Source organism: Bos indicus, chromosome 17 (genome assembly GCF_029378745.1).
Source record: "Bos indicus isolate NIAB-ARS_2022 breed Sahiwal x Tharparkar chromosome 17, NIAB-ARS_B.indTharparkar_mat_pri_1.0, whole genome shotgun sequence".
Lineage (NCBI taxonomy): Eukaryota > Metazoa > Chordata > Mammalia > Artiodactyla > Bovidae > Bos > Bos indicus.
In genome coordinates this window covers 34,659,486-34,686,078 of record NC_091776.1, presented here as the reverse complement: position 1 = coordinate 34,686,078, position 26,593 = coordinate 34,659,486, and the positions used below count along the sequence as shown (strand labels likewise).

At 36.4% G+C, this 26,593-nt stretch overlaps 1 protein-coding gene across 8 annotated transcripts in view; it reads left to right on the top strand.

Annotated features, from left to right (window-relative positions):
- AFG2A (AFG2 AAA ATPase homolog A) overlaps positions 1-26,593 on the top strand; it is a 332,309-nt gene that overhangs the window by 144,170 nt on the left and 161,546 nt on the right. Inside the window, exon 15 of one of the 8 annotated variants that reach the window (XM_070770149.1) lies at positions 1-26,593. This exon is cut by the window's left edge and continues 25,826 nt beyond it. The exons of the other annotated variants lie outside the window; for them this stretch is intronic. The gene's annotated coding sequence lies outside the window, so the exon portion shown is untranslated. 8 annotated transcript variants of the gene reach the window in all.

The following is a 26,593-nucleotide window of genomic DNA, read 5'->3' as shown; positions in this document are numbered from 1 at the left end:
GATTCTACTTAGATTTACTATATTATAACTTAAAGTGAGACCTTACAACCATCTGGGTCAAGAAAAGTCAGCAGATATTTGGTGACAGCTAGGTGTGTGCCTCAGAAGACATCCTTAAGTTATTTGCTCTTTAGCCTCTTCTTGGCTTAATCTTTTCTGTACTACCTTTAATCATTTGTTTTGTTCTATACTACTTTCAGCCTGTAGTGTACAAGTATGTAGGAAATAACTGTATTCATGCCTTTTTTCTTGGAATTATTTTTTTTAATTCAATATTAGATTATTAATATAAATGAGAAAACTGAGATGCTAAGAAATTTAATTGCCTAGGGTCACATAGCTAATAAGTGGCAGGTCTTAGATTTTTACTCTGGCCCTCTTGCTTCAGGGTAGGCACATTTGACCATAATGCTACTACTGACTATATTTTACTTCAGACAATAGTAGAGCTTATGACAAATCTCTTACTCTTTTAAGCATAAGGTTTTTAAGTCTACTTATTACTATATCTGTGAGTGTTCTAATTTATTAAGTTTTTAAAATGTACTTTTTTTCCCATCTTTTTTTATTTTTTTTTAATTGGAGGATAATTGCTCTACTGAATTTTGTTGTTTTCTGTCAAACCTCAACATGAATCAGCCACAGGTATACTTATATCTCCTCGGTTTTGAACCTCCTTCCCATCTCCCTCCCCATCCCACCTCTCTAGATTGATATAGAGCCCCTGTTTGAGTTTCCTGAGCCATACAGCAAATTCCCGTTGGCTATCTATTTTACATATGGTAATATAATTTTCCATATTATTCTTTCCATACATCTCACCCTCTCCACCCCTCTCTCCATGTCCGTAAGTGTATTCTCTATGTCTGTTTCTCCATTGCTGTCCTGGAAATAAGTTCTTCAGTACCATTATTCTAGATTCTGTATATATGTGTTTGAATGATATATTTCTCTTTCTGACTCACTTCACTCTGTATAATAGGTTCTAAGTTCATCCACCTCATCAGAACTGACTCAAATGTGTTCCTTTTTATGGCTGAGTAATATTTTCCATTGTGTATATGTACCATAACTTCTTTATCCATTCATCTGTTGATGGACATCTAGGTTGCTTCCATGTTTTAGCTGTTGTAAATAGTGCTTCAGTGAACAATGGGATACATGTGTCTTTTTCAATTTTGTTTTCCTCAGGGTATATGCCTAGGAGTGGGATTGCTGGGTCATGTGTTGGTTTTATTTCTAGTTTTTTTAAGGAATCACCATACCGTCTTCCATAGTAGCTGTATCAATTTACATTTCCATCAACAGTGCAGGAGCATTCCCTTTTCTCTATACCCTCTGCAGCATTTATTGTTTGTAGATTTTTTGATGATGGAAAAATCCTTGCATTCCTGGAATAAACCCAACTTGATCATTGTGTATGAGCTTTTTGATGTGTTGCTGAATTCTGTTTGCTAAAATTTTGTTGAGGATTTTTGCATCAATGTTCATCAGTGATATTGGCCTCTAGTTTTCTTTTTTTTGTGTTGTCTTTGTCTGGTTTTGGTATCAGGGTGATGGTGGCCTCGTAGAATAAGTTTGGAAGTGTTCCTTCCTCTGCAGTTTTTTGAAAGACTTTTAGAAGGATATGCATTAGCTCTTCTCTAAATGTTTGATAGAAGGCTCCTGTGAAGCCATCTGGTCCTGGGCTTTTGTTTTGTGGGAGAATTTTGCTCACAACTTCAATTTCAGTGCTTGTAATTGGGTTGTTCATAATTTCTATTTCTTCTTGGTTCAGTCTTGGGAAGATTGAACTTTTCTAAGAATCTGTCCACTTCTTCCAGGTTACCATATAATGTTTCATAATAGTCTCTTATAATACTTTGTATTTCTACCTTGTCTGTTGTAACCTCGTCCTTTTTCATTTCTAATTTTGTTGATATGATTCTTCGCTTTTTCTTGATGAATCTGGCTAAATGTTTGTCAATTTTATCTTCTCAAAGAACCAGCTTTTAGTTTTATTAATCTTTACTATTATTTCTTTCTTTTTCATTTGTTTTTGCTCATACCTTTATGATTTCTTTCCTTCTACTAATTTTGGGGGATTTTTGTTGTTGTTCTTTTTGCAGTTGTTTTAGGTGTAAAGTTAGGTTGTCAATTCAATGGTTTTCTTCTTTCTTGGGGTAGGATTGTATTGCTATAAACTTCCCTCTTAGAACTGCTTTTGCTGCATCCCATAGGTTTTGAGTTGTTGTGTTTTCATTGTCATTTGTTTCTAGAAATTTTTTTTATTTCCCTTTTGATTTCTTCAGTAACCTGTTGGTTATTTAGAAACGTGTTGTTTAATCTCCATGTGTTTGTGTTTCTTACAATGTTTTTCTTGTAATTGATATCTAGTCTCATAGCATTGTGGTCGGAGAAGATGCTTGATACGATTTCAGTTTTCTTAAATTTACTGAGGTTTTATTTGTGACCCAAGATGTGGTCTATCCTGGAGAATGTTCCATGTGCACTTGAGAAGAAGGTGTATTCTTCTGCATTTGGATGGAATGTCCTGAAGATATCAATGAGATCCATCTCATCTAATGTATCATTTAAGACTTGTGTTTTCTTATTAATTTTCTGTTTTGATGATCTGTCCATTGGTATGAGTGGGTTGTTAAAGTCTCCTACTATTATTGTGTTACTGTTAATTTCTCCTTTTTTGTCTGTTAATGTTTTGTCTTATGTATTGAGGTGCTCCTATGTTGGGTGCATAGATATTTACAATTGTTATGTCTTCCTCTTGGATTGATCCCTTGATCATTATATAGTGTCCCCTCTTATCTCTTGTAATAGTCTTTATTTTAAGGTCTATTTTGCATGTTATGACCAACCTAGATAGCATATTAAAAAGCAGAGACATTACTTTGCCAACAAAAGTCCGTCTAGTCAAGGCTATGGTTTTTCCAGTGGTCATGTATGGATGTGAGAGTTGGACTGTGAAGAAAGCTGAGCGCCGAAGAATTGATGCTTTTGAACTGTGGTGTTGGAGAAGACTCTTGAGAGTCCCTTGGTCTGCAAGGAGATCCAACCAGTCCATTCTAAAGGAGATCGGTCCTGGGTGTTCTTTGGAAGGAATGATGCTAAAGCTGAAGCTCCAGTACTTTGGCCACCTCATGTGAAGAGTTGACTTATTGGAAAAGACTCTGATGCTGGGAGGGATTGGGGGCAGGAGGAGAAGGGGACGACAGAGGATGAGATGGCTGGATGGCATCACCGACCCAATGGACGTGAGTTTGAGTGAACTCCGGGAGTTGGTGATGGACAGGGAGGCCTGGCATGCTGCAATTCATGGGGTCGCAAAGAGTCGGACACGACTGAGCGACTGAACTGAACTGAACTAAACTTGTCTGATACAAGGATTGCTACTCCACCTTTCTTTTGTTTCCCATTTGCATGGAATATATTTTTCCATCATCTCATTTTCAGTCTATATGTGTCTTTAGGCCTGAAGTGGGTTTCTTGTAGACAGCATATATATGGGTCTTGTTTTTGTATCCATTCAGCTAGTCTGTGTCTTTAGGTTGGAGCATTTAATCCATTTACCTTTAAATAATTATTGATATGTATGTTCCTATTGCCATTTTCTTAATTGTTTGTGGTTGATTGGTAGATCTTTGTTCTTCTCTTGTATTTCTTGACTATATAAGTCCATTTAACATTTGTTGTAAAGCTGGTTTGGTGGTACTGAATTCTCTTAACTTTTGCTTTTCTGAAAAGGTTTTTATTTCTCCATTAATTTTGAATGAGATCCTTGCTGGGTACAGTAATCTTCATTGTAGATGTTCCCCTTTCAGTATGTTAAATATATCCTGCTATTCCCTTCTGGCCTGCAGAGTTTCTGCTGAAAGCTCATCTGTTAAGCGTATGGGGTTTCCCTTGTCTGTTACTTGTCGCTTCTCCCTTGCTGCTTTAAATATTCTTTCCTTGTGTTTAGTCTTTGTTAGTTTGACTAGTATGTGTCTTGGTGTGTTTCTCCTTGAGTTTATCCTATATGGGACTCTTTGTGCCTCTTGGACTTGATTGACTATTTCCTTTTCCATGTTGGGGAAATTTTCAACTATAATCTCTTCAAAAATGTTCTCATACCCTTTTTCTCTTGTTCTTCTGGGACCCCTATAATATTCAAGTGTTGGTGTATTTGATATTGTCCCAGAGGTCTCTGAGCCTATCCTCAGTTCTTTTCATTCTTTTTACTTTATTCTGCTCTTCAGAAGTTATTTCCCCCATTTTACCTTCCAGCTCACTGATTCATTCTACTTCAGATATTCTGCTGTTGAAATTTTTTTAATTTTAGTAATTTTGTTGTTTGTATGTTCATTCTTTAATTCTTCTAGGTCTTTGTTAATTGATTCTTGCATTTTCTCCATTTTGTTTTCAAGGTTTTTTGATCATCTTTATTATCATTATTCTGAATTCTTTTTCAGGTAGTTTGCCTATTTCTTCTTCATTTATTTGGACTTCTGCATTTCTACTTTGTTCCTTCATTTGTGTAGTATTTCTCTGCCTTTTCATTATTTTCTTTTTGTAACTTATTGTGTTTGAGGTCTCCTTTTCCCGGGCTTTCAAAGTTGAATTCTTTCTTCCTTTTGGTTTCTGGCCTCCTAAGGTTGGTCCAGTGGTTTGTGTAAGCTTTGTGAGATTTGTGCTGAGTTTTTGTTTGTTTGTTTTTCCTCTGATGGGCAAGGCTGAGTGAGGTGGTATTCCTGTCTGCTGATGATTTGGTTTGTATTTTTGTTTTGTTTGTTGTTTAGATGAGGCGTCCTGCACAGGGTGCTACTGGTGGTTGGGTGATGCTGGGTCTAGTATTCAAGTGGTTTCCTTTTTGTGAGTTCTCACTATTTGATACTCCCCAGGGTTAGTTCTCTGGTAGTCTATGGTCTTGGAGTCAGTGCTCCCACTCCAAAGGCTCAGGGCTTGATCTCTACTGAAAAGCAGAGACTTTCAGATTGGCTTAAAATTCTGCCATATACTGTTTATAAGATGCATGCCTGTAGAATTTCAGATCAGACTAAAGTACCATTTGACATGTTTTGGTTTCCATATTCCATGCTTTAATTATAAGATTTGCCATGAACTACAGTTGGGGCACCTGGTGGGCTGGCTCCACCCTAGCCATGCTCCAGGAGAGGCCCTGAGGAGTAGGTTGCGACACCCTGCCCACCTCCTGCTCCCGTACTTCTTAAAATGGCTCTTAAAATTTTGTTTCAGCAATTTTTAACATTTTTGAGTTAGTGGAATTAGTTTTTGGCATCAAAAAAATTTGTGGATTCCCATATGCTGCTGCTCCTGCTGCTAAGTCGCTTCAGTCGTGTCCGACTCTTGCGACCCCATAGACACAAGCCCACCAGATTCCCCCGTCCCTGGGATTCTCCAGGCAAGAACACTGGAATGGTTTGCCATTTCCTTCTCCAATGCATGAAAGTGAAAAGTGAAAGTGAAGTCGCTCAGTCGTCCCCAACTCTTAGCAACCCCGTGGACTGCAGCCTACCAGGCTCCTCCGTCTATGGGATTTTCCAGGCAAGAGTACTGGAGTTGGGTGCCATTGCCTTCTCTGGGATTCCCATATAATTGCAGTTAAATTTTCTCAGTGTAATTGAAAAAATGTCTTCTGGAAAATGGTACTGAAAACTGTGTAACATTTTCTTTCCTGTGTTTTTGTAATCATAGCATATTTATATATATTTGAAAAAACAACAGCAAAATATGTGCTAGTCATATTATTTCTTCATTTTTAGATAATGCTTGGTGTTCATTAGGGTCTTTAAGTACAAGAGTTTGCAACCACACTTTAGACTATTAGTGAATAATAGTAACAAAAGTAAAATTTGCATTTTTTTCCCTAGGATGCTAGAGTTGAATAGATTCAAATTTAGGGGGAAAATATATACACATACGGAGAAGGCAATGGCAACCCACTCCAGTACTCTTGCCTGGAAAATCCCATGGATGGAGGAGCCTGGTGGGCTGCAGTCCATGGGGTCGCTAAGAGTCGGGCATGACTGAGCGACTTCACTATCACTTTCATGCATTGGAGAAGGAAAAGGCAACCCACTCCAGTATTTTTGCCTGGAGAATCCCAGGGACGGGGGAGCCTGGTGGCCTGCCGTCTATGGGGTCACACAGAGTCGGACACAACTGAAGTGACACAGCAGCAGCAGCAGCAGCAGCAGCAGCAGCAGCTTATACACATACAGATCAAAGAACTCTAATTTTTATCAAACTCAAACCTTACCATTAAAATGGAAATATTCTTCATATTATCCACCTAAAAGGTTCCTATTACATGTGAAGTATTCAATGGTATAATTTTTTGAATTTTTAATAGCTATCTTTTTCTCTTTCAGCTTTGATTATAGTATATAGTCTTCTCAAATGGAAATAGAAATTTTTCTTTTTTAAAATATTAAGACAACCAAAAACTTGTTGTATATGAAGCAGATTATTTCAAAGAATATAAAGCTAATTGATCTGAATATGCTTCAAATTTGACTGCTTTCTTTTTCTTTCTTCTTTAGTAATTATATTTTCCTAAAGAATTAGTACTCGGGGTCATTTGAAAAGATCCATTAAAGCCATCAACGCAATTGTTCTGAACAGAGTACTTTTAAGCAGCCTCTATTTTTGTTTTTTAGCCTTGGGCACAATAATCTTTTCTTCTTTCTGAAATCAAATGAGTTTTAAAGATTTGAGAAAATCAACACTAATGTTTGGAGGTTAAAATGGATCCATTCAACAGACTTTTGATTCAGAAAAGCTAGAAGTAAAAATATAAATTCTAGTTTTACAAATATAGTAATGAAGATTATGATTTAGTGGTAACTTAATCTCCATATTAGAGAATTAAAATCAGTGAATTTCAAAAGATCTGATTGATAAAGTAACATCTGGATTAATGTACTCTGTTTAAAACCATTATAAAGGAATGACTAGTCATATAAACTGAACTTTTATCTTTCATTTAAGTAAAAATATATGTTGTATTTTATGTTCTGTAAAAGTTGACACATTATTATACTACTTGTATAGTGTAAATAGCAATTTGGGGACAACTTTGTGAATGATTACTAATTTTATAAATCATTTAATTTATACATTCTTTTAAATTTTTATGCTTATTAGTTAGAATGAACTTTTTCCTGTTTTCAAATCAAGATCCATTCCTCTTCAGCCAAAGCAAATGAATAGATTTCCAGGATAATACAGTTTAAAATACTATCCTCACAAAGAGATAGAGGTCCTGTAGCTAAAGTTGAAGAACTCACTTTCTTCCTTCTTTTTAAGACACACAAAGCGTACATCACAATGATTCATCCTGTTCATTGCCATCAAGATTTGTATGTTATAATAAGCCCTACTCTCTCTCTGTGTTGACTCCTCTCCAGAATACTGTGGCAAATCACAGGTGGATTAAAAAGATGCTCAAAGAGCCCTCAGGAATAGGCAATCAACTGACAGGTCATTGCTGAATCAAGGAATTATACCCTTTTCTTTGGCATATCACAGCTCATGAAGGCTAACATTTTGGTGACTGTTTCAGGAAAAGAAATACTGTACTGTATTTCCTCTCTTCCCTTCAATATCTGTTATACAAAGCAAACAAACCTGTTTACAGAACAGCCAGCCCTTTGGTTGAGTAAATGACAGGTAGGAAATTAAGCTGTTAATACAGGAGGATGACTAAGTGAGGAAATCCGTCTTTTGTCAACCACTCTTACATTTTTATTATTTTCAAGTAGAATCTGCTTTCGGTTTCAGTGGGGGTGTTAGATGTATGTGGCTTAATGGATTTTGTACTTGAAATTCTGGCTTCCCTCTTTTGCTTACAATCCAACATCACAGTAGAAAATAATGCAAATAGTCTTCTAAATGATTGATATACAGTGATGATTTAGGCTTATTTATTGAGTCAGAGCTCCACACCTGTTCTGTGTCATAACAACTTCCTCCAAGAATGAGTTTTTTTTTTTTTTTTTAAGCCATCCTTTCTTGCAATGCCAGAGGCATTAAAAATCTCTAAATTGAATAATACTGAATTAAATTTGCTTCTTATTTAAATCTATTTAAAGGTAACCCTTTGCATACTTTCTGGGTTTTTTAGTACGGATTGTTGATTATTACATTGTATGTATACGTGTTTATACATAATTTATATACATATATATATATGTATATGTATTTCTTTTTTATAAATTTTGATAAGATATTAATCTTGACATTTATCATAACATGAAGAACAATCCTAACATTATTTACAATGTTCTTCCCCTAAATGAAGTTTATTGAAAGCAACTGTGATGTTTACATTTAAGTTCATCAAAGTAACACATACAAGATGAACAAGACTTTACTTATTTGGTGATACATGGAAATTCAACCTCACATTTAATATATCAGTATTGTCATGAACCTACTGAAAAACGCTTATGTCATTTTAGGCTTCATTAATGACAGTTTCTAGATCACATAAACTAATGTTTTGAGGTATTCTGTCCTGGTTAGGTCACAACTAGAATATAATATACAATTTTGAGATCTCATGGTTTGTGAATAATTTTAGATATAACAGGTATAGATCAGAGCATGATTTTACCTTGGAGAACAGAAAAATACATGCAGATACAGTTATTGCCTTCAGATGTTTAAAAGTTTATAGAAGAGACAGAGTTAAAAGGTTCTGGTGAATCAGAACAAATTCCCAATGAACTAAAATTGTTCACTTATTACCCTCTTATTGCAAGTGTTTTAAAAAAGGGTTGATTATGCTAAATATCTGCTAAGTTGATTCAAAGTTGGAAAAGATCGTTTCTTATCTCGTCAATTTTGATTGAAGTTGATTAGGAAGCTGGAAAAGATAAGTCTGATCTGGTTTCAATTTTGAATTGAATTGGCAAGCATAAAATGATTTCATTATTCAGTCACTTAGCATATATGTGAATATTTACAGATTTAAAATTTAAATTTTGAGACTAATCTTTGAAAATTACCTTATGTTTTTTCTTCTTTTTAAATGATGATTCCAGATATTTATAAAAAAGGAAACATCAAAATTTGGCCCAGGTCATTTAAGTCTGGCCTGAAGCTAGAGGTAGGAATGAGAGTGAATAATACAGGTCCCCTGTTTAACATGTGAATCCCACTTTTCCCATCATATATGAAGTTGAACATTAAGAATTTAAATGGACAGTCTAATAACTTACTGCTTTCTTTGAAGCAAGCATGGTTCCACCTCAAAAGGGGGGAAATGTATTTGAATTTCATTCTTTGACAGTATTGTCCTTTGAACTCTAGGCTGACTGAATAAATAAGCTTTTTGGCTCATCTCATCTTCCAAAACTTCTTGACCTTATTCTCCTTTCTTTAATGTTTTAACTATTTCAGAGAGTGGATAGTAAATATAGCTTATATGTTTGTGTAGAATTCAGCAAGGGAGATTGTGTGCCTTGCATTAAATACTAATATCTATATTGCTATAAATTTTAATTGCTTTTAGATACTAGTTGACATTGAGTAGCACACAGAAAGTACCTATTACATAAACTTACTGTGGAATGTAAAAGTGAAAGAATGAATATGCATATGCATGCATCCTTTATAGTTACAAGATCAGTGATCATGTTTTATTGATGGCCTAGTCTTAGGGTGTTTTTTGACACTCTCAAGTCCTGATTAACATTTGTCATATAATAAATATATCAATTTAGGTAGCAGCAGATAGGTGTCAGCATTTGAAAAGAGCAAATAATTATCATTTAAATAATTAGCTTATTTCTTTGTTAAATTATGAATTTTCTAGGGATTCTATGCATATGTTGATTTCATATCAATCTAAAACAATGCATTGAATAAATGTATTAACTTTAGTAGTCTGCCATAAACTTCACTCTATTCTTGTGGCCATTAATTTAGGAGAATGGTAGTTCTTGATGCCCTCACAGTATTAATCTCTAGAAAATAGCACAAAGGTTTCTGAGATCTCAAGGAATCTGGAATGGTTGTATATGTATGGTCCTCACCCACTGTCAGAAATCCAGCTACTTAGGAGCTTTTCCAGTTTTTTGGCTCATATGTAAGTGGAATTTTCTGATTTCCTCAACTTGGTGACTAAATTTTTTGTATTTTTAAATTGGTCTGGATTGATACCAGTCTATTTAGAGAAGGGTAGCCTGGAAAGTGTTAAGCCAGAGACAGGAAGACTGAAGATTGAAGCACCTTGTTGTTCATTGTACACATAATACCTTATTTTCTCCAAGGTTCTTGTTGAGCCTATGTGATTTGCGTTACAGACTTTCCAGTACAGTCTACAACATATACTGAATAAACTACACCATCTGTGTCTTTCTGTCTGTTCTAATCTTGGTCAACATCTGCATAGCACTTCTAGTAGAATTGCATACAATTTATGAGCTCAAAATAAACACAATGAAGATTTAAGCTTTTCATCTTTATTCTAGGAACATTCCCTATTTCCAAAATATTTATATTATTGTGATTCTACTATGAAATCATAAGACAAAAATTGTACCATCCCTTCAAATCAGAACTTTATTCAGTTTATGACTCTGCTTGGAATAAGAACACAAGTTTAAAGAACGCATTCTTTAAGTGCCACTAGTGCGAAATAAGGAAAAAAGTGTTACGTTAATAAATTTGTGTTGTATGCACGTTGTCGGTCTCCCAATCTATAGAAACATGAAGAATAGAATTCATGTTTTTAATTTCTTAGAGACCAATAGGATTTTAACATGAAAGTGTTAGTCACTCAGTCGTGTCCAACTCTTTGTGACCCCACAGATTGTAGCCCATCAGGCTCCTCTGTCCATGAAATTCCCCAGGCAAGAATACCAGAGTAGGTAGCCATTTCCTTCTCCAGGGGATCTTCCTGACCTAGGGATCGATCCCAGGTCTCTTGCATTGTGGGCAGATTCTTGCCCACCTGAGCTATCAGGGAAGCCTCAATAGGATTTTAACAAATTCGTAAATGGAGCAGAAAAGAAAAAAACTGTTGAACCTAAAGCCTGGCTTCATCCAGAAATAAATATAAATTTTTCTTTTTCTGTCTCTAACCTAAAACTATGTTCAGAAAGAGACCTCACCAGAAACATTACTGATGTTCTGTAGGACAGTACTTTTTTCAGCTTATGTCCTTTAGTTTAGACTTCCTGTTTAGTACTAGGAAATATTCCCACCAATATTGAATAAATGAATTTATGCAAAAATTTATATCTGAGCAAAAACCACGCTAGAGGCTTTTGATACCTGGTTCCAGGTGGTTTGATACAGTAAATGTTACAGTTCAGAGAACAGAGAGATTATGGAAAGTCAGAATACTTAGGAAAACATACATTACTTATTTTTAATTAAAAAATTAATTTTTTTGTGACAGACTAAGTTGTTTGCATATGCTATATCATTTCAGTCTGCACAATAATGCAATTAAGGTAGATATTTTTTATACTATTTTGTAGGTAAAGAAATAGTATCACAGAAGTTAAGAAATTTGGTCCATGATCCTAATAGGTAATAAATTATAATGAATGCTACATTTGTTCATTTGGATTTTCTTTCCAGAAATCAGTGACTTTCGATGGCCTTTAAAGAATCTGAACTGGTTAACAGGGTTCCTACAGCCCTTGGGAGTCGCTGGGAATGGATTTAAAGGCGTTAGAAAATCTGACAATGGCTAATGAGTGGGAAGTTGCGTAATCCATCTAATTCTCTTTACAAAAAGTAAAGTCAATTGCATTATATTTCTCTATCATTGACCTGATTTCTGAGTGTGTAATCTTGTGGTGAGTGATGTGGGTCATCCAAACTTGCTTTACTTTTGGCAGATCCCAACTGAAATCAAAGAAGTACCTGCTTCTTATTTACAAGATTTTAATTTGCTTAAGAGACAAAACTGTTTGCAGTTTGAGGGACCTTTCATGGATTGTGGTGTTCAGTAATACATTTCTTACAAGCATGCCATGATATCTTATTTACAGTAACATGAGGTAGAAGTCAAAATCATTTCAAGATACTGCTCACTGTACCATTATTGGCATCTTATTTTAGCATACCAGTAATTATTAGGGAGCTAATTTTATATGGCAATTTAACATTTTTTAGTTTATGGATGCTAAGCTGCTGTAGCTTGGTACTTAATGATTAAGCACATGGACTCAAGCCTTGGGTTTGAATCCCAGTTATATCTTGTACCATATGTATGACCTTTGGCAAATGAGTGAATCTATGTGACTCTGTTTTTTCACTTGTAAAATGGAAATTACAATAATACCTATTACAGAGAATTGTTGTATTAAATGAATAATAAATTTGTAATAACTTAAAGCAACACTTAATAAATGTTGTGTGTTATCCTTTTTAAAAGTTTGCCACCATTTATATTTGATTAAACTAGGAGCCAGTGAAACATTCTTCATGGATTTTTCACTCATTGTGGTATTGAAATACATTATGAAATGTGGTTGATTTATATGTAATAGATCATCTATATATTCATTTTAATATACCATTTATATATTAATCTGGTAGGCTAATACACATGTATTCTTTTTGAAAATAATTTGTGCTTTTGGAAATCTGAGATCCTTCCCAACATTTAGGTATAATGAATTTCAAAAAAGAAAATGAATGTCAGATTTATGACATACATGGGAAGAGTCTATCCCCATTCAGTGAATAATTATTATTAAATTCCTAGTTATACTTGGCCTTTATTAAAATATTTTCAGCATTTTGTTTGTTTTCTAGTGTGTTTTGCTCATTTGTTTTTAAACCTACCAAAAATATTTATTTAGATCCTTAGTATGTATAGTGTTAGGTGCTGGGAATACAAAAATGAATAAATAGATGGAATTACTTCTCATGGGGCATACAGTTTGGTGGTGGTTATAGACAAATGAACAGTGAACCACAATAAAATATGCTAAATTCTGTGATGGCAGAAGTGCAGAGAACTCCACGGGGAATGGGATTAGACAAAGAGGACACTAAAACTAGATTTAGGGAGAAAAGAGTTTGTTGGAATGAGCCTGGTAAGGGGGCTAGAAATAATGAAGTGGAAGTGATGAGATGTTTCAGAAAGAACATAACATTATGTGGAAAGGCCTAAAGTAGAGAGAGCACGTGATACATTGAGAGAGCATGTGAGAGCAAGTGTAGTTCCGTATGGCTTTGCTGTGGAGGGAAAGGTGAGAATGGCAGGGGGAATCACACTGTTATGGCTTAACCATAATAGTCTTTGAATGCCATGGCACAGAATGTTTCTTTTGTCCTGGAAGCAAGAGTAAGCATTAAGGCAGTTAAGCAGGAGGTGACATAATCAGATATGTGTTTTAGAATTATCTGATTATAAGAGGATGGACAGTGAGGGTCTGCTGGTAGGAGTGACTTTTCGGAAATCTAGGAGGAGAATCAGTGGTCTGAATTAGAGAATGATGAAGGTGGGATGAAAGGAAGTAGTTGGTTTCAAGAGATCCTTAACAGTGAGTAGAATGCACAGGACATGATGGTTGATTAGATGATGACCTTGATTCTCCTTTGACAGGATCAGCTTCATGAGTGTGCGGTCTATACATATGCATGGGATCCTATGCCCAGAAGGGCCTCAGTGTTGGTTTAATGCTGTAGTTGCTCTCTTTAAATTCTTAATAGTTTTTGAACACAGAACCCGAATTTTCCTTTTAAACTCCACCTTGTAAATTATGTAGTCGGTTCTGGTCTCAAAAAGTGGTTGGATAGTGGTATGTTTGAGCTCTCTGTATGGGAAGTCCATATTGAGTTTAAGGTACTTAAAATATGTAATAGCCTTTGGACCTTAGTTCAGCAGGTTGATGATACAGATTTAAGAAAGAACCCGAATTTTCCTTTTAAACTCCACCTTGTAAATTATGTAGTCGGTTCTGGTCTCAAAAAGTGGTTGGATAGTGGTATGTTTGAGCTCTCTGTATGGGAAGTCCATATTGAGTTTAAGGGACTTAAAATATGTAATAGCCTTTGGACCTTAGTTCAGCAGGTTGATGATACAGATTTAAGAAAGAACCCAAATTTTCCTTTTAAACTCCACCTTGTAAATTATGTAGTCAGTTCTGGTCTCAAAAAGTGGTTGGATAGTGGTATGTTTGAGCTCTCTGTATGGGAAGTCCATATTGAGTTTAAGGTACTTAAAATACGTAATAGCCTTTGGACCTTAGTTCAGCAGGTTGATGATACAGATTTAAGACTTAGCATTTTAGTGATAAGTGAAGCCATTGGAATGGATACTATCTCCCAGGGTAAGTATATAGTAGCTGAAGAAAAGGTTGAATAGGAAGAAACCCAGGTGCATTCTGATATTCAAGGGTGGGCGGAAGAAGAGGAGTCCAAAATGAGGACAGAAGGCATTATATACACAGAGGAGTTTGAATATTCAGAAGGAAGAAGGTATATAAAGTTAGAGTTATAAGTTTATTGATGTCAGGAAGTTAAGAAAATTCCCATCTAATATATTGTATTTCCTCTGTGACATATGAGGTTAATTCAGCTGCTGAGAAAAAAAAAAAAAGTGGTCAGGTCAGGCTTTTAGAGGAATGGAGAAGCTTGAAATAACTTCTGAGAAAAATAAAAGAACTTTCTGAGAAAATAAGAATGCCAGGCAAGTTTAAGGATCTCTGCAAAATTGGAGATAATTTTATTGCAATTTTTCATTAACCAAGTATTTAGCCATCAGTTATAGTTGTGTGAAATGGAGACAGTCATATTGATTGGCTTCTTATTTATCTCTGGGTCTTCAGTGTTTAAGGCTTCCCAGATAGCATAGTTAGTTAAGAACCTGCCTTCCAATGCAGGAGACTCAAGAGATGTGGGTTCGATTCCTGGGTCAGGAAGATCCCCTGGAGAAGGAAATGGCAACCCACTCCAGTATTCTTACCTGGAGAATCCTTCATGAACAAAGGAGGTTGGTGGGCTACAGTCCATGGGTCGCAAAGAGTTGAACACGACTGAAGTGACTGAATACACATATTGATTAGGACTCAGTTTTGCCACATGGAGGAAAGAGATTTGAATGGAGCCAGATGCAAGGGAAGCCAGTAAATAACTTAATAATATCCAGAAAGATCCCAGCTTTAGTTGGAAAAAAAGGATGTCTTGTAAGTAGGACCATTGTAAACTACACAGTAATTATAAATCTCCATAATTATAAAGGGGCATTTTCTCTTCTTTCTTTAACCTGTCTTAAGTATTAGATATGATTGAAAGAAGTGTTTCTCTCAATAACAAGAAAAATATTTATTTTTACAGTCAGTTTTTGAAACAAAAGGAAAAACTCCACAGGGATAAAAATATGTCCACACAGTGCCTGCCATGTAAAGTTTTCCAAACTCACAGAGACTTGAACCCTGCTTTTTAGTTATTTGATGAAATTGCTTACACTAGTTTATAAATAGTTCTGAATGTTCTTGTATTCTTTTTCATATAAAATATTTAAAAATGTGTCAGTTTTGGTTTCTCCATTAGTAGATGGACCTGTGGAAAAGTGGGGCTTGCTTACAAAATGCTTTGAAAGCAAGAATTTTCCCAGCCTTGAATAATTTATTTTCTCTTTCTTCGAATCTCTTGTGGAACATATTATCTAGAGTATCCACTGAACATTTAATATATATGCTTTAAATTGCTATATATCTTTGTTTATTCCCACATTGCGAGCTTCTGAAAGGCAGAGATTCACTCTCTTGCATGTGATTCACCTAGTACCTGTGTCTTAAATAGAATAAGTTTATAAGAAATCATTATTTATTCTGACTAAAATCATGGCATCTGATCCCATCACTTCATGGAAAATGGATGGGGAAACAGTGGAAACAGTGGCTGACTTCGTTTTTCTGGGCTCCAATGTTACCGCAGATGGTGATTGCAGCCATGAAATTAAAAGACATTTTCTTTGGAAGAAAAGTTATGACCAACCTAGACAGTATTAAAAAGCAGAGACATCACTTTGTCAACAAAGGTCCATCTAGTCAAGGCTATGGTTTTCCAGTGGTCATGTATGGATGTGAGAGTTGGACATAAAGCTGAACGCCGAAGAATTGATGCTTTTGAACCGTGGTGTTGGAGAAGACTCTTGAGAGTCCGTTGGACTGCAAGGAGATCCAACCAGTCCATCCTAAAGGAGATCAGTCCTGGGTGTTCATTGGAAAGACTGATTTTGAAACTCCAATACTTTGGCCACCTGATGCGAAGAGCTGACTCATCTGAAAAGACCCTGATGCTGGGAAAGATTGAAGGCAGGAGGAGAAGAGGACGACAGAGGATGAGGTGGTTGGATGGTATCACCAACTCAATGGACATGGGTTTGGGTGGACTCTGGGAGTTGGTGATGGACAGGGAAGCCTGGTGTGCTGTGGTTCATGGGGTCGCAAAGAGTCGGACACGACTGAGCAACTGAACTGATACTGATACTGATTTATTCTGAAAGTTTCTTTTACCTGTTATGCAATTGGGGGAATAATTTTATCTAGCTACACAGACAGAGCTTGTAAGTCTATGCTGACTCTTTTACTCATTTGCCGAGTTGTTTAAATGAAACTGAAGTTGGAGACAAGTGAAGGAAAAAGGACCAGTGCTATGAAGACACAGGGGTTTTGAAGGTGGCTGCAATTTCTTCATTTAATCTCTGTGTCATCAGTGACATAGAGAGTAGTCAAGTAAAACTTGTCAATGACAAATTGAGCAGTTGGTAATACAGCACATCTAATAATGACAAATCATGCACTTTCAATTTGTCAATATGCTAAGCACTTTACATTATTTCTTCCTTTTGCAAGAGAGAATCTGAAACTTAGAGAGTTTATAAACTCCCATGGAGTAATATAGTTCTCAGTAGGTGGATTCATACTCTCTGTGAATCCTAGGAGTCAGAAAACGTTAAACCTTAAAGAGACTCTAGAGATAATCTTAGCCTACCTCTCAAGTAGGGAGGTAGAAAGTGTCTTTATTATGTAGAGGAAAGTCAGGAGCCATTCTAGAGGGATCATAAGCTGAGGGATAGTTTTCTGACTGAGCCCTTTTCTCTCCTCCATAGTGCCCTTTCAGTTGCTCACTCTGTTTTTAGTATTAGGCAAGAAAATAGTAGTCTAGTGCCAACTAGAGACAGGACATCTAGTAGGGGCCTGGCTTAGGAGGCAATATTGTATTAGGAGTAGATTTAGGTATCTTAACTCTCTCAACTTTCCTCACTATGTGGACCAGGCAACTATTGCTACTACAGAAGCAGGAAAGCCCCTAATAATAAAGATGCCTAGACTGGAGAACCTTAGAGATTAGTAAATAGAGGGCCTGGAGAGTAAAAACAGGAGTTCACGCTGAGACATCAGAGGAACTTAAAACTGCTTTGGAAAGCACAAGCTAGGGCCCTTCCACCTAAGTAGAAATTATTAACTAAGGCAGCTAAAAATCACACCATAAAATGAGCAAAACCAATGGTACAGACAGAAGAGAACTGTAGTATAAATAGATGTTCTTAAAGATAATAAGGGAAAAAACTGGATTCATAAAGAAAAAAGCAAATGTAACCAATTGGATATATTGAGTTTGAAAAACTGCCACTTTTTAAAACTAAAATGCAAAACAAAACAAAAACCTGGTGGGTAAAATAGCACAATGAATACAGCCAAAGAATAAATTCACGATTTGGAAAATCAAATCTAGAAATCTTTTTAGAAACATCAGGAAAAGATAATGAGAGGGAAAGAATGTGAGAAAAGTCAAGAAGTATGAATGATAGAAATAGTTATGTATGTCATTATTTGTGTACTAGAGGTCTCAGAACCACAGGCAAAAAGTAAATTGAGAGGAGAAAATATTAAGTAAATAACTGAGAATTTTCTGTAATTAAAGGTACAACAATTAAGATTAAAAGGTTCAGAGAGAGCTGAAGAAAACCTACATCCAGACTTACTGTATTCAAATATTAGGTTATCAAAGCTAAAGAAAAAAACTCTAAAAGCTTTCAGGTAGGAAAAAACATGAATCAGACTGGCTTTAGAGTTCTAAACAATACCAGACAGAGGGGAAACCGAAATGACATCTTCGGAATCTGGCAGGAAAATAATTTTGAACCCAAAGTCTTATTCAACTTGACTGTCACTTAAATGTGATAGAGAAGGGAGGATATTTTCTGATACACAGGATCTTAGAAAATTTACTATGCAAAAGTCCCTTTCTGAAAGAGCTCTCAGAGCATGCACCCAGGCAAGAAGAGAACTGAATCCAGGAACAAGTAATGATATATACGGGTAGTAATAGAGAATACAGAATCCAAGAATGTGCTTTATAGATGTGTGTGTGCTCAGTCCCTCTGACTCTTGGCAGCCCTTTGGACTGTAGCCTTTCAGGCTCCTCCATCCATAGAGTTTTCCAGACAGAAATACTGAGGTGGATTGCCATTTCCTTCTCCAGGGATCTTCCCAACACAGAGATCGAATCCATGTCTTCTGCATTTGCAGGTGGATTATTTTACTGCAGAGCCACCGGGGAAACCCTGCTTTATAGATAAGCAATGGCAAAAAAAAAAAAAAAAAAGGATGGGGGATACTAATAACCAAACATCTCACAGCCTACAATTAAAACTCCGAGTAATATTAATCTTTGGGAATTTCTAGGGGGTAAGAGGGGTAAGATGAAGAGAGGAGTTGCAGACCAGAGGAGGTGAAACTGTAATAAGGTTGTTGTCTTCTTCATGGAGAGTACATAGATATTAACATTAGACATTTACAATGAAGAATAAGCATAGTTATAGAATCTCTTTGCTTGATAAAAGATAACATGAGCAGATCACGATACATTGGAAAGAGTTCCAGTATTGAACAAAACAAACAATACCAGTTTTCAGATGCCTTGTCATTTTACCATGTTTGAGAACCACTGTGTCACTTAAATCAGGGCTCTAATATTTTTATTCTTTGAGACTGCAGCAGTGCATACCAAACTTCTCATTTCTACCTCGGCATTCCACCCTATGTCAAATGCCCATGGTCTGAACAGATGAAACAGCTTTACTATGCTGTCATGTCATATTGTTTGTAGAACCATAAGTAACTCCTCTCATGGACATAGATCTACCATTCTAGACCTTTTCTATTCTGAATCATTTTTCCTTCCTTGAAATATTGCATTTTATGAAAAACGTGGTCTTACTTTATGAATTTTTATTACTTGTATTGTAGTTTTACTCTTTGGTTGTCTTGACTCTAACACTTGAATGCTATATGGCCAATCTTGCAGAAGTTAATTTCTTTCATTCATTTTTGTAAACCAGGAGACTTCACTTATGGGAGTGCATGCTTTCCATAGGAATAACAATTTAAAGAAATTCATTTCCAGATCTTTAATGCCTAAAGGTGATCTGCCTGAGAACACACTTGTGTTGAGAGTGCAAATTCCCCCTGTCCAAACTCTTCATTATAAACCTCTGAGATACCAAACAAGAAGAAGGCAGTGGGAAGTTAGAGGTTTGAAAGAGTGGATCACTCTGAAGCACCAGTTTTCTAAGTGTGGTCTGGAGATTAGAATTACTGTTTGCCTTTTTCACTCTCGTTTTCTCAGGAGTTGCCGTTTAAAAGGCTTCCCTGATAACTCAATTGGTAAAGAATCCACCTGCATTACAGGAGACCCTGGTTTGATTCCTGGTTCAGGAAGATCTGCTGGAGAAGGGATAGGCTACCCACTCCAGAATTCTCGGGCTTTCTTTGTGGCTCAGCTGGTAAAGTATCCTCCTGCAATGCGGGAGACCTGGGTTCAATCCCTGAGTTGCGAAGATCCTGTGGGAGAAGGGAAAGGCTACCCACTCCAGTATTCTGGCCTAGTGAATTCCATGGACTGTATAGTCCAAGAATTTTAAGTTGTCCCTTGTTCATCATCTTTTCTGAGATATAATTCAGACTTCAGAGAATTGGGAGGTGTCATTATGTGAAAATTTCTTACACTCTCATTTATGTGAACAAAGTCTCTTTGTACTTTATTCCATTAAAAAAAGTTTTTTTTTTTTTTTAAAGAATTTTAAAAGAATCGAATCCTCCCAGTGAGTAGGTGGCTCAGCAGTAAAGAATCTGCCTGCAATGCAGGAGCCGCAGGAGATGCAGGTTTGATCCCTGGGTCAGGAAGATCCCCTGGAGGAGGGCATGGCAGCCCACTCCAGTTTTCTTGCCTGGAGAATCCCATATACAACAGAGCCTGGCGGGCTAAGGCCTGTGCGGTCGCAAAGAGTCAGACATGACTGAAGCACCTGAGCACACACGCAATGAGTAATAGTCTCCCGTGTTTACAAGAACACATTTGGGAGAAGGAGACTAAGGAGGTAATTCTATCAGTCTCTTTAAGAAATGAGTTTCCAATAAACTTTAACTTTTTATGCTTAATATTTTGCCTGAATTGATAATATGTATAATGGTACCTAAGTAATTGTAATGCTAATTCAACACAGAAGAAATTTAATACTTAGAACCTTTTGTTCATGTGAATTTTAAAAAATTTAATGTGTATATGTATTTTTATTTGTTAAAATTATTACCAAATGATTCATGAAGGAAGGAAATTTTCTTGGAGTAGTAGAATGACAATTCAAATTTAAGGAGAAAAAAAAATCTGTTTAAAGTTTCTTGGAACTAGTTTTTAAATGAACCATAGGATTAACTTATTTAAAATCTGTTGAATACATTGATGAAAGTTGAAATAGAAATCATATTTTAAAATATCAATATTTATAGTATTCTGGAAGTTCATCTTTTACTACTGTTTAAACATGGATACATGTGAGAAGGCAATAATCTCACTTTTCTCTTTAAAATATATGTATAATTCCTTTTTAGCACTAGCAAGAGCTATATGTACCCACTGATTAAGACCAGAACCCTACATTTTTGGAGAATGGGAGGGAGGTAAAGAGAGAAATGCTTTTAAAATTAAGCAATGAAGCTTTTCCAGGGAGTGACAAAGAGTGGGTACTTATAAAATGATTTTGGAAGCAGATCAGCCAGAAAGGTAAAAGAATCAGAATGCTGATATGGCAAAAGATAATGGAGTTGGTCCCTAGCTAGGCTGTCGCAACTGCCTTATTATATTTTAATATATGCTATTAGCTATATGTCTTGATTCCTTTGACTTTCTGCCAAATAAATGACTCTTTATTACTGTAGTCACTAGAATTGAGTTGACTGGTCTACTGATACCACCACAGTTTTTTCTAACCCATTGTATATTTATATAGTGGAATAGGAGGATGGTGGTATTCGTTTGATTACCAAAAAAAAAAATACCCACCTTGATTTGTTTTTAAGACTTTTTCTCATTGGTTTTTAGCAACTTCATTATGATATCCTTTAGTATGGTTTTCTTGTGTTTATCTTGCTTGAATTGCTTTATGCCTACTTATTCTTGAAGCTGCTTTTTTTTCTGTTGGGGTGATAGTTTTATTAAAGCTGAACCAATTTTGGCCATTATTTTTTTCTTTTTTTTTTGGCCATTATTTCTTTGCATCTGTTTTTTCTGATTCTCTTCCCAATCCACCCCACCCCCCACTCCTCAGAATTCAATTTCACCTATGTTAGATTACCCAGTAACATCCCTTAGGCCACTGAAGCTCTGATCTTTTGTGTATTTGTGTGTGTGTATGTATGTGTGTAGTTTCGTTTTGTGTGGTTATGTTTTGTTTTTTGCCTTTTTCTTTCTGGGCTTCAGTTTCAGTGGGGTCACCTACCAAGAGTTTACTGATTTTTCACCTAAGGTTAAGTTCACCTAGCATTCTCTTTTATATAGAAGCGCTGGGAAAGATTGAAGGTGGGAGGAGAAGGGGACGACAGAGGATGAGATGGTTGGATGGCATCAGCAACTCAATGGACATGAGTTTGAGTAGACTCAGGGAGCTGGTGATGGACAGGGAGGCCTGGCGTGCTGCAGTCCATGGGGTTCCAAAGAGTCGGACACGACTGAGAGACTGAACTGACTGATAGAGTGGCAAAACAATTCAAACAGGATAAACACATGCAAACCACACTAGGGTATATCATAATGAAGTTGCTAAAAACCAGTGAGAAAAAGAATGTCTTAAAAGCAAACCAAAAAGAGGAAAAAAAGAAAAAAAGTCACATTAAATACATTGTCAGAAACAGTGCAAGCCAGGCAACAATGGAATGATATCTTTAAAATGCTGAAAAGAAAAAAAGCCCATCACTACAGAGAAAGCAAAACCTATTCAACTTAAATAGTCAAATGTTTTCTTTTTGAAAGTGTCCTTTCCATTTATAGTCATAGAAACCAATGCTGAAAAGGACCTTTGACTTTATTAGTCCATAGTAATGGGAATGGGAGTAAGATTAGACTGACTACTCTCTAGAAACACACACAGGGCTTTAGGTTTGTCCGATACACCTGGAAGCTTTCTCACGGACATCCTTCCTCTCCCCTCTCACTGTAGCATTACTAGGGCAGTGAACCTCTGTGTGCAATGAGACTAAGATCATCTAGGGTTTGTTGAGGCAGAAAACAGATGAGAATCACTGACAGTCCACATCCCCACTTTATACATAGGATCATTAAAACTTTGAGAAGATAAAATGACTGTCTTCAAATCATTTTTGACAGAGAAACTAGTACACTGAGTCCTAGATCAGGTGCTTCTCTATTTCTTTTGCATATTAAAAAAATTGGGAGTCCTCCTAGAATTTGTTTATGACAACGTATTTGCAACGAGAGGTAAATCACAAGAATTTCAGACAAAATTTGTGTTTATGTATGTGTGTGGGGGAGAGATACATAGAGTTTTTATATCAATGCAATTTTATATAAACTCACAGTATATAAACACTAGGGTTTACTAAGCTATTAATTTACTAAGGCATAACAATAATAAAGATGAATAAAACATCTTTCCAGTATTTCATCTCTCTCCTTGACACGTGAAGTTCCGGGTGTGGTAATACCTATTATGGAGTGACTCCTCAAAGTTCAAGTCCAGAAATACAGAGTACATAGACAGTATATAAACATGCTTATTGTTGCATCATGTCAGGGGAAGAAAATACAGAAGGAACATTTGAGCTCCATAAATCTCTGCTAAAGAGAGCGTTACTTGCTGCAACCTGTCTGCAGCAATCAGAGGAAGGAAGTCAGCAAAAAAGGGAAAGAATGCCAAGTTGCAAGTGCCAAATTGTCTCATCACTTGCAGCTCAAGAGAAAGACCAGATTCCTATAACTCAAAACAAGGTTCAAATTCAGTTGCTAAAATTACAATACTGTCCTGGATTTTAGAATCCATTTTGCCCATTTTTCCCCTACCAGTAAAAGTGATCTTTATCCAAATGTCCGTGAAAGCCATGGAGGAGAAGTGTTGAAAGGGTCATAAATCATGTCAAAACCTCTTATATTCTGATGAGATAACATGAATCAAAGAACATTATTTGACTCCTCCTCCAGCGGTCTGTCCATTAGACATTGTTAGGAAGAATAATTCTAACCAAATCACTTTCAGATTCGAGGTAAATCATGCCTCATCTGAAGTGTGTCTTTGTTATTTGGTTCTAGCTATTAAGTATTCCAAGGAGCTAATTCTGAAGGATTTATGGGTATTATTTAGTTTTCTTTTATAAAGGTTTTGACAAGTTTTTAATCTGATAGTCTGATTCATTTGGGAGCTACCAGATGTTGCTTTTAAAAGTCTCATTTCTCACTCAAATACAGTTTTGATAAAACAGGCATGATTCTGTGGGGGAGTGTTTTGGACACATAGAGAACCAAGTCAGATGGAAGTCACAGAAGTGCTAAGATGCCACTGATTGGAAGGTGTATCATTACTTTATAGATTACTGAGATAGAAAAATGCAGCCAATTATGATGTACATCGATTCCAAGATAACACACCCATTTCTGTGATGTTAAAGAATGGAGAAATGTGCTCCTTAGAATCAGTGAAATATTGAAGGTAGTTGTTTAGCAAAGGTAAGGACACTTCTGGAAAAGCAGGAAGCAGAATGGATACAGGAGTGCAGAGTAGACACTAGATTGCAGAGCGTATGAGCCTGTCACTCCTGGAGAGCGCTGGGAGAGAACTGCAAGCCAGCAGCACCTTGGGCTGGGGTAAGGTAAAGAGTGAAGCCCTTAACCTGAGTTCATCTTCCAAGTGAACAAGAACATTTACCAGAAATCGAGTCTTAACAATTTAAATGGGAGAGCAACACTCAAAATCTTTGAGACTCTCCTAGGATTTAGAAGACAAGATTGAATGCTGACCTAAAGCATTTGAACCTTAGATTTTAGTCATTAATGAGCTCTGAAAGAGAAATAAAGAGTGTTTTAAGAAGATGAATCTAACTAACAATGGTGTGAAAGCTATAATCTGCCAAAAATACTGTCTTTTTTTTTTTTTTTTCCATCGGCAAGTACTCTCTCTGGAGAAAAAATAGTAATGTGATCACTAGCTTTTTTTTTCTCCCCTGTTCTTTCTGTTTTTTCCTATGTTGTCCTACTTCCTTGAGAAAAATCTAAGTCCTGCAAATGGTAGTAAAGAAGCTAGTAGTTGTTTACATGAGCTTTTAACCTACTCTCACCAGTAAGCTAAAACACAACCTTCAGTTACATCTTTCAGAGGGAAAAAAAAAAATATTCACTTTGGATGGAGTATAGACTTGCCCGTAGTCTTCAGTTTTACTGCAGGCAAAACAAAGACACGCCTCTTCCTGAAAACATAGACAACACAAATTGCTGTGGGCAGCTCCTTGCATTATCACTTTTACATCAGCTCATCCCTAACTGCTAACCACCTAATACTGCTAATGTAAAACACCTGCCCTTTGCAAGCACCGGGCCTCCTTTGGTGTAGTATTCTGGGATAACCTCTCATTCCACACTATCTTAGACATGTCTTCTTCCTATAAGATATTCTCATCTCTGTATTTTATCATCTCCATCATATCACTATGAACAAGAAATTTCCTTCCTGTTTGTTTGTTCTGCTAAATTTCTGCTTCTTTTAAGAATCAGGTCTCCTCATATGACTGTGTTCCTTGACAATAAGATTTCTTTCTCCTTATCATAGTGCTGTTCTTGAATGGTTGAACATGTCTCTAATTCTGGGGTCTGTCGAGGTCTCACATGTGGGATGGCCTGCCTTTTTCTCCCCTCACTCTGCTTAGTAATTAAAATTGAAGCTGCTTAAGCATATAAGAATATTAAATTTTTTTCCATTATAAAAAAAGAATCAGATCTCCTGATCACTCCCAGCAGAAACTGGAGGTTCTTCTGTGCATAAAGCAGTCGTCTGTCCATCCTTCCTTTCTTCCATCATCCTTTTCCCCCTTCCTTCCTTTCTTTTTAAAAATACTTTAGTTCTTTCATTGTATTGTACACTCCTTGAAAGCACAGGCCCTATCTCTTCAGATTTATATCCCAGAAGCTTAGCACAATGCCTCATATATAACAGATGGTCACTAAATGTCTGCTGAATTGATTGGTTGGATGATGGAGATTTATATCATCAGATCAGATCAGTCGCTCAGTCGTGTCCAACTCTTTGCGACCCCATGAATCGCAGCACGCCAGGCCTCCCTGTCCATCACCAACTCCCGGAGTTCACCCAGACTCATGTCCATTGAGTCAGTGATGCCATCCAGCCTTCTCATCCTCTGTCGTACCCTTCTCCTCCTGCCCCCAATCCCTCCCAGCATCAGAGTCTTTTCCAATGAGTCAACTCTTCGCATGAGGTGGCCAAAGTACTAGAGTTTCAGCTTTAGCATCATTCCTTCCAAAGAACACCCAGGGCTGATCTCCTTCAGAATGGACTGGTTGGATCTCCTTTCAGTCCAAGGGACTCTCAAGAGTATTCACCATGAACACTATTGGCTTAATAAGATATATTCACTAGCCTCAAAATCAGAATCTAATATTAACTTAAGAAACACAACTACTTTGAAGACAAAGAATCCAAAATAGTGTACTAGAAAGAGCAGACAGAGAACATCCAGCAAGGGCAGATTTCTTCTAGCAGGAGTGACTGAGATTATATTATGCTGAGTCTTGGGTGAAAGCATATTTCAGGAAACAGGAGAGGAGTAGGTAGGCATTGCATATGGAACTGACACTGTAAGCAAAGAACATAGTAGACATGAAAACAAGAAATATATTTGCAAAATGATGAATATTCTAATTTATATGGTTCAGAATTATAAGTACAGGATCAGTGGCTCATAGAGCTGGGCAAATCAGTTGAAATCACGTCTAGGGAGAGTTCAGCTTTAGTAAACTGGAGAGAGAATTTCTGAGTAGAAGAAAGAAACTGTCATGAGATTTTAGGAAGATTAATCAGTGCTCAGGCTGGATTAGAAGAGGAAGAAACTAAAGACTGGGGTGAAGGGTTGCAGTACTTTTTTAGGAGAGGAATTTAAGACAAACTAAATCAAAAGGATATATGTGAGTGACATGGTAATATATTAAAAAAAAAAAAAAAAGGTGTCTCACCCTGTCGTGTGTTGGCCAGTTTACATTTGGATCACCACATTTATGAGAAACAGTGGTAAGCCAAGGTAAACCAAAGAAGAGCAGT